Source organism: Rhinopithecus roxellana, chromosome 14, assembly GCF_007565055.1.
Source record: "Rhinopithecus roxellana isolate Shanxi Qingling chromosome 14, ASM756505v1, whole genome shotgun sequence".
NCBI classification, from domain to species: Eukaryota; Metazoa; Chordata; class Mammalia; order Primates; family Cercopithecidae; genus Rhinopithecus; species Rhinopithecus roxellana.
In genome coordinates, this window is record NC_044562.1 from 8,756,859 (window position 1) to 8,765,907 (window position 9,049).

The following is a 9,049-nucleotide window of genomic DNA, read 5'->3' on the forward strand; positions in this document are numbered from 1 at the left end:
TTACACAGAGTTCAACCCTTCCTTCTTGGAAACCAGTTTGCTATCTATGTTATCTTGGTTCTGCAAAGTTGATATTTGGGAGCTCTTGAGGCTTGTGAAATAGGAAATTCCTCAGATCAAAACTGGAACGAAGCCTTCTGGAGAAATGCATTTCGATGTGTGAAAGCAACTCACAGAGTTACACGTTTTCTTCAGTGTTCAGGTTGCCAACACAGTTTTCTGAAGTCGCAATGGGATTTCTTTTGAAATGCAGTGAAGCTGCGATGCACAGAGGAAAACACCCTCAGATGAAAACTAAAAGAAGCTTCGTAGAAACTGTTGGTGATGTGTGAATTCATCTCACAGAGTTACACTGTTTCATGCAGCATCTCCATATCACTGTTTTTGAGGAACCTGAGAGGAACTTCTTTGGTCGCGTGATGCTACTCTTAAAGGAACATATCATCAGTTCCAAAAGTGAAGAAAAGTTTCTGGAGAATTCTTTGTGATCTGTGAATTCCCCTCACAGAGTTACATGATGTCTCAGGAAGCAGTTTGCTGACACTTTTTGTGGAAATCTGCAAAGTGAGATTTCGGGGAACAAAGGGGACCATGGTGAAAAAGGATATTCTCAGGAATAACTAGAGAGAAGCTTACTGAGAGATTGCTTTTGACGTGTGTATTCATCCACACGAGGTCTACCTTCCCTTCTGGGAACAGTTTGTAACTCTGTATCTTTGTTTGCAAAGTGATATTTGTGAGCTCATAGAGGGTGTTGGTGAAAAAGGAAATGTCCTCAGAACAAAACGGGAAAGGAAGACTTCTGAGAAACTGCATTTCGAGTGTGTGAATGCAACTCACAGAGTTACGCGTTTCTCTTCAGTGTTCAGAATGTTAACACTGTTTTCTGGAAATCTGCAATGGGATTATTGTGAACGCAATGAAGCTTTCTGTGACCAAGGAACATCCTCTGATTGCACCTAGAAGAGCTTTGTTTAGCGTTTCATGAGGCATTCTATTATGACTGTTTATGAGGAACCTGAGAAGGACTTCCTTGGACCACATTGAGGCCTACACTAATACAGGAAATATCACCAGTTCAAAGCGTGAAAAATGCTTTCTGAGAAACTTCTTTGTGATCTTTGAATTCCTCACACGGAGTTACAGCTGAGTTCTCAGGAAGCTGTTTGATAAGACTCTTTTCATGGAATCTGCAAATTGAGATTTGGGAGCTCATAGGGGCCCTCAGTGAAAAAGGAAATATTCTCAGATAATAACTGGAGAGAAACCTACTGGGAGATTGCCTTCTGATTTGTGACTTCATCTCACAGAGTTCCACACTTCCCTTCTTGGAACAGTTTGCTAACTCTGTTATCTTGTGTTCTGCAAAGTGATATTTGGGAGCTCATTGAGGGCTCTGGTGAAAAAGGAAATGTCCTCAGATCAAACTGTGACAAGAAGCCTTCTGAGAAACTGCATTTTGATGTGTGAATGCAACTCACAGAGTTACACGTTTCTCTTCAGTGTTCAGTTTGAAAACACAGTTTTCTGGAAATCTGCATTCGGATACTTGTGAACGCAATGAAGCTTGCGGTGACAAAGGAAATACCCTCAGATGAAAACTAGAAAGAAGCTTTGTTAGAAACTTCTTGGTGACGTGTGAAATCATGTCACAGAGTTACAGTTATGTTTCACGCAGCAATCCATTATCACTGTTTTTGAGTAAACTGAGAGAACTTCTTTGGATTGCATTGAGGTCTATGCTGATAGCGGAAATATCATCAGTTCAAAACCTAAAAGAAGCTTTCTGAGAAACTTCTTTGTGATCTGTGAATTCCATTCACAGAGTTACAGCTTAGTTCTCAGGAAGCAGTTTGCTAACACTCCTTTCGTGGAATCTGCAAAATGAGATTTGGGAGCCCATAGGGGTCCATGGTGAAAAAGGAAATATCCTCAGATAATAACTAGAGAGAAGCTTACTGAGAGATTGTTTTCTGAAGAGTGACTTCATTACACAGAGTTCAACCCTTCCTTCTTGGACAGTTTTTTGCATCCTCTGTTATCTTGTTGTTCTGCAAAGTGATATTGGGAGCCATTGAAGGCTATCGTGAAATAGGAAATTCTCCTAAGTCAAAACTGGAACGAAGCCTTCTGAGAAACTGCATATTCGATGTGTTGAAAAGCAAACTCAGCAGAGTTAACAACGTTTTCTTCAGTGTTAGTGTGCCAAAGCACAGTTGTCTCTGGAAGTCTGCAATGGGATTCTTTTGAATGCAGTGAAGCTTGCGATGACAAAGGAAACACCCTCAGATGAAAACTAGAAAGAAGCTTTCGTAGAAACTTCTTGGTGATGTGTGAATTCATCTCACAGAGTTACACTTGTTTCATGCAGCATTCCATTATCACTGTTTTTGAGGAACCTGAGAAGGACTTCTTTGGATCGCGTTGATGCCTACTCTGAAAAAGGAAATATCATCAGTTCCAAACGTGAGAAAAGCTTTCTGAGAAACTTCTTTGTGATCTGTGAATTCCCCTCACAGAGTTACAGGTGAGTTCTCAGGAAGCAGTTTGCTGACACTCTTTTCGTGGAATCTGCAAAGTGAGATTTCGGAGAACAAAGGGGACCATGGTGAAAAAGGAAATATCCTCAGAGAATAACTAGAGAGAAGCTTACTGAGAGATTGCTTTTTGACGTGTGATATCATCACACAGAGTTCTACCCTTCCCTTCTGGGAACAGTTTGCTAACTCTGTTATCTTGTGTTTTGCAAAGTGATATTTGTGAGCTCATAGAGGGTGTTGGTGAAAAAGGAAATGTCCTCAGAACAAAACGGGAAAGAAGACTTCTGAGAAACTGCATTTCGATGTGTGAATGCAACTCACAGAGTTACGCGTTTCTCTTCAGTGTTCAGAATGTTAACACTGTTTTCTGGAAATCTGCAATGGGATTATTGTGAACGCAATGAAGCTTTCGGTGACAAAGGAAATATCCTCTGATGAAACCTAGAAAGAAGCTTTGTTAGAAACTTCTTGGTGACGTGTGAATTCATCTCACAGATTTACACTTATGTTTCATGCAGCAGTCCATTATCACTGTTTTTGAGGAAACTGAGAAGGACTTATTTGGATCGCATTGAAGCCTACGCTGATAAAGGAAATATCATCGGTTCAAAACCTGAAAGAAGCTTTCTGAGAAACATATTTGTTATCTGTGAATTACATTTACAGAGTTACAGCTGAGTTCTCAGGAGGCAGTTTGCTAACACTCTTCTCGTGGAATCTGCAAAGTGAGATTTCAGAGCCCATAGGGGCCCAATGGTGAAAAAGGAAATATCCTCAGATAATTACTGGAGAGAAGCTTACTGAGAGATTGCTTTCTGATGTGTGACTTCATCACACAGATTTCCACCCTTCCCTTCTTGGAACAGTTTGCTAACTCTGTTATCTTGTGTTCTGCAAAATGATAGTTAGAAACGCATTGAATGCGATCGTGAAAATGGAAATATCCTCAGATGAAAACTGGAAAGAAGCCTTCTGAGAAACTGCATTTTGATGTGTGAATGCACCTCATAGAGTTACACGTTTCTCTTCAGTGTTCAGTTTGCTAACACAGTTTTCTGGATATCTGCTTTAGGATACTTGTGAACGCAATGAAGCTTGCGGTGACAATGGAAATATCCTCAGATGAAAACTAGAAAGAAGCTTTGTTAGAAACTTCTTGATGATGCATGAATTCATCTCACAGAGTAACACTTATGTTTCATGCAGTAGTCCATTATCAATGTTTTTGAGGAACCTGAGAAGGAATTTTTTGGATCGCATGGAGGCCAACGGGTATAAAGGAAATATCTCTTCAAAACGTGAAAGAAGCTTTCTGAGAAACTTCTTTGTTACCTGTGAATTCCTCTCACAGAGTTCCAGCTGAGTTCTTTGGTAGCAGTTTGCTAACACTCTTTTCGTGGAATCTGCAAAGGGAGATTTAGGAGCCCATAGGGGCCCATGGTGAAAAAGGAAATATCCTCAGATAATAATAACTAGAGAGAAGCTTACTGAGAGATTGCTTTCGATGTGTGACTTCATCAAACAGGGTTCCACCCTTCCCTTCTTGGAACAGTTTGCTAACTCTGTTATCTTGTGTTCTGCAAGTGATATTTGGGAGCTCATTGAGGGCTATTGTGAAAAGGAAAATATCCTCAGATAAAAACTGGAAAGAAGCCTTCTGAGAAACTGCATTTCGGTGTGTGAATGCAACTCACGGAGTTACACGTTTCTCTTCAGTGTTCAGTTTGCTAACACAGTTTTCTGGAAATCTGCAATGAGATTCTTCTGAACGCAATGAAGCTTCTGGTGACAAGGGATATCCTCAGATGAAAACTAGAAAGAAGCGTTGTAGAAAATTCTTGGTGATGTGTGAATTCATCTCACAGAGTACACTTATGTTTCCTGCAGCAGTCCATTATCACTGTTTTTCAGGAACCTGAGAAGGACTTTTTGGATCGCATTAAGGCCTACGCTGATAAAGGAAATATCATCGGTTCCAAACGTGAAAGAAGCTTTCTGAGATACTTCTTTGTGATCTGCGAATTCCTCTCACAGAGTTACAGTTTAGTTCTCAGGAAGTAGTTGGCTAACACTCTGTTCGTGGAATCTGCAAAGTGAGATTTGGGAGCCCATAGGGGCCCATGGCGAAAAAGGAAATATCCTCAGATAACAACTAGAGAGAAGCTTACTGAGAGATTGCTTTCTGATGTGGACTTCATCAACAGATTTCCACCCTTCCCGTCTTGGAACAGTTTGCTACCTCTGTCATCTTGTGTTCTGCAAAGTGATATTTAGGAGCGCATTGCAGGCTATGCTGAAAAAGGAAATATCCTCAGATCAAAACTGGAAAGAAGCCTTCTGAGAAACTGCATTTCGATGTGTGAATTCAACTCCCAGAGTTACACGTTTCTGTTCAGTGTTCAGTTTCCTAACACAGTTTTCTGGAAATCTGCAATGGGATACTTGTGAATGCAATGAAGCTTGCGTAGACAAAGGAAATATCCTCAGATGAAAACGAGAAAGAAGCTTTGTTAGAAACTTCTTGGTGATGTGTGAATTCATCTCACAGAGTTACACTTATGTTTCATGCAGCAGTCCATTATCACTGTTTTTGAGGAACCTGAGAATGACTGTTTGGATCGCATTGAGGCCTACGCTGATAAAGGAAATATCATCAGTTCTAAACGTGAAAAAGGTTTCTGGGAAACTTCTTTTTATCTGTGAATTTCTCTCACAGAGTTACAGCTTAGTTCTCAGGAAGCAGTTTGCTAATACTCTTTTCGTGGGACCTGCAAAGTGAGATTTGGGAGGCCATAGGGGCCCATGGTGAAAAGGAAATATCCTCAGATAATAACTAGAGAGGAGCTTAGTGAGAAATTGCTTTCTGATGTGTGACTTCTTCACACAGAGTTCCAGCCTTCCCTTCTTGGGACAGTTTGCTAACTCTGTTATCTTGTGTTCTGCAAAGTGATATTTAGGAACGCATTAAAGGCTATGGTGAAAAAGGAAATATCCTCAGATGAAAACTGGAAAGAAGCCTTCTGAGAAACTTCATTTCGATGTGTGAATGCAACTCACAGAGTTACACGTTTCTCTTCAGTGTTCAGATTGATAAAACAGTTTTCTGGAAATCTGCAAGGGTATTCTTGTGAACGCAATGAAGCTTGCGGTGACAAAGGAAATATCCTCAGATGAAAATGAGAAAGAAGCTTTGTTAGAAATTTCTTGGAGATGTGTGAATTCATCTCACGGAGTTACACTTATGTGTCCTGCAGCAGCCCATTATCACTGTTTTTGAGGAACCTGAGAAGGACTTGTTTGGACCGCATGGAGTCCTACGCTGAGAAAGTAAATATCATCAGTTCAAAACGTGAAAGAATCTTTCTGAGAAACTTCTTTGTGATCTGTGAATTCCTCTAACAGAGTTACAGCTTAGTTCTCAGGAAGCAGTTTGCTAACACTCTTTTCGTGGAATCTGCAAAGTGAGATTTGGGAGCCCATAGGGGCCCATGCTGAAAAATTATATATCCTCAGATAATAGCTAGAGAGAACCTTACTGAGAGATTGCTTTCGAATGTGTGACTTCATCACACTGGTTAAACCCTTGTCTTCTTGGAACAGTTTGCTAACTCTGTTATCCTGTGTTCCGCAAAGTGATATTTGGGAGCTCATTGAGGGGTATGGTGAAAAAGGAAATATCCTCAGATCAAAACTGGGAAGAAGCCTTCTGAGAAACTTCATTTCGATGTGTGAATGCAACTCACAGAGTTACTCGTTTCTCTTCAGTGTTCAGTTTGCTAACACAGGTTTCTTCAAATCTGCAATGGGATACTTCTGAACGCAATAAAGCTTTCCGTGACAAAGGAAATATCCTCAGATGAAAACTAGAAAGAAGCTTTCGTAGAAACTTCTAGGTGATGTGTGAATTCATCTCACAGACTTACACTTACATTTCATGCAGCAGTCCATTATCACTGTTTTTTAGGAACCTGAGAAGGACTACTTTGGATCGCATTGAGGCTACGCTGATAAAGGAAATATCATCAGTTCATAACGTGAAAGATGCTTTCTGAGAAACTTCTTGTGATATGTGCATTCCTCTCACAGAGTTACAGCTGAGTTCTCAGGAAGCAGTTTCCTAACCCTCTTTTCGCGGAATCTGCAAAGTGATATTTCAGAGCCCATTGTGGCCCATGGTGAAAAAGGAAATATCTTCAGATAATAACTAGAGAGAAGCTTGCTGAGAGATTGCTTTCTGATGTGTAACTTCATCACATAGAGTTCCACCCTTCCCTTCTTGGAACAGTTTGCTAACTCTGTTATATTGTGTTCTACAAAGTGATATTTGGGAGCTCATTGAGGGCTAAGGGGTAAAAGGAAATGTCCTCAGATCAAAACTGGAACGAAGCTTTCTCTGAAACTGCATTTCCATGTGTGAATGTAACTCACAGAGTTACACGTTTCTCTTCAGTGTTCGCTTGGTAACACAGTTTTCTGGAAACCTGCAGTGGGATACTTCTGAACGCAATGAAGCTTGCGGAGTCAAAGGAAATATCCTCAGATGAAAACAAGAAAGAAGCTTTCTTAGAAACTTCTTGGTGATGTGTGAATTCATCTCACAGAGTTACACTTCTGTTTCATGCAGCAGTCCATTATCACTGTTTTTGAGGAACCTGAGAGGACTTCTTTGGATCGCATTGTGGTCTACGCTGACAAAGGAAATATCATCAGTTCAAAAAGTGAAAAAAGCTTTCTGGGAAACTTCTTTGTGATCTGTGAATTCCTCTCACAGAGTTACAGCTGAGTTCTCAGGAAGCAGTTTGTCATCACTCTTTTCGTGGAATGTGCAAAGAGAGATTTGGCAGACCATAGGGGCCCATGTTGAAAGGAAATATCCGCAGATAATAACGGGAGAGAAGCTTAATGAGAGTTTGCTTTCTGAAGTGCGACTTCATCACACAGAGTTCCACCCTTCCCTTCTTGGAAGAGTTTTACTAACTCTGTTATCTGTGTTCTGCAAAGTGATATTTGGGAGCTCATTGTGGGCTATGGTGAAAAAGGAAATTTCCTCAGATCAAAACTGGAAAGAAACTCTTCTGGGAAACTGCACTTCGATGTGTGAATGTAACTCACAGATTTACACGTATCTTTTCAGTGTTCAGTTGCTAACACAGTGTTCTGAAATCTGCAATGGATACTTCTGAACGCAATGAAGCTTGTGGGTGTCAAAGAAAATATCTTCAGATGGAAACAGGAACGAAGGTTTCCTGGAAACTTCTTGGTGATATGTGAATTTATATCACAGAGTTACACTAATGATTCATGCAGCAGTCTATTATCACTGTTTTTGAGGAAACTGAGAAAGAATCTTTGGATCTCATTGAGGCCTACACTGATCAAGGAAATATCATCAGTTCAAAAGGGGAAAGAAGCTTTCTGAGAAACTTCTTTGTGATCTCTAAATCCCTCTCACAGAGTTACAGCTTAGATCTCAGGAAGCAGTTTGCTAACACTCTTTTCGTGGAATCTGCAAAGAGAGATTTCAGAGCCCATGGGGGCCCATGGTGAAAAAGGAAGTATCCTCATATAATAACTGGAGAGAAGCTTACTGAGAGATTGCTTTCTGGTGTGTGACTTCATCACACAGAGTTCCAACCGTCCCTTCTTGGAAGCGTTTGCTATCTCTGTTATCTTGTGTTCTGCAAAGTGATATTTCGGAGCTCATTTGGGGCTATGGTGAGAAAGGAAATATCCTCAGATCAAAACTGGAACGAAGCCTTCTGAGAAACGCCGTTTCGATGTGTGAATGCAACTCACAGAGATACACGTTTCTCTTCTGTGTTTAGTTTGGTCACACACTTTTCTGGAAATCTGCAATGGGATACTTCTGAACGCAATGAAGCTTGCGGTGACAAAGGAATATCTCAGAAAATACTAGAAAGAAGCTTTCGTAGAAAGTTCTTGGTGATGTGTGAATTCATCTCACAGAGTTTCACTTATGTTTCATGCAGCTGTCCATTATCACTGTTTTTGAGGAACCTGAGAAGGACTTCTTTGGATCGCATTGATACCTACGCTGATAAAGAAAATATCATCGGTTCCAAACGTGAAAGAAGCTTTCTGAGAATCTTCTCTGTGATCTGTGAAATACTCTCACAGAGTTACAGCTGAGTTCTCAGGAAGCAGTTTTCTAACACTCTTTTCGTGGAATCTGCAAGGAGAGATTTGGAAGCCCATAGGGGTCCATGGTGAAAAAGGAAATATCCACTGATAATAACTAGAGAGAGGCTTACTGAGAGATAGCTTTCTGATGTGTGACTTCATCACAGAGAGTTCCACCCTTCCCTTCTTGGTACAGTTTCCTAACTCTGTTATCTTGTGTTCTGCAAAGTGATATTTAGGAGTGCATTGAAGGCTATGGTGAAAAAGGAAATATCCTCAGGTCAAAACTGGAAGGAAGCCTTCTGAGAAACTGCATTTCGATGTGTGAATGCAACTCACAGAGTTACACGTTTCTCTTCAGTGTTCAT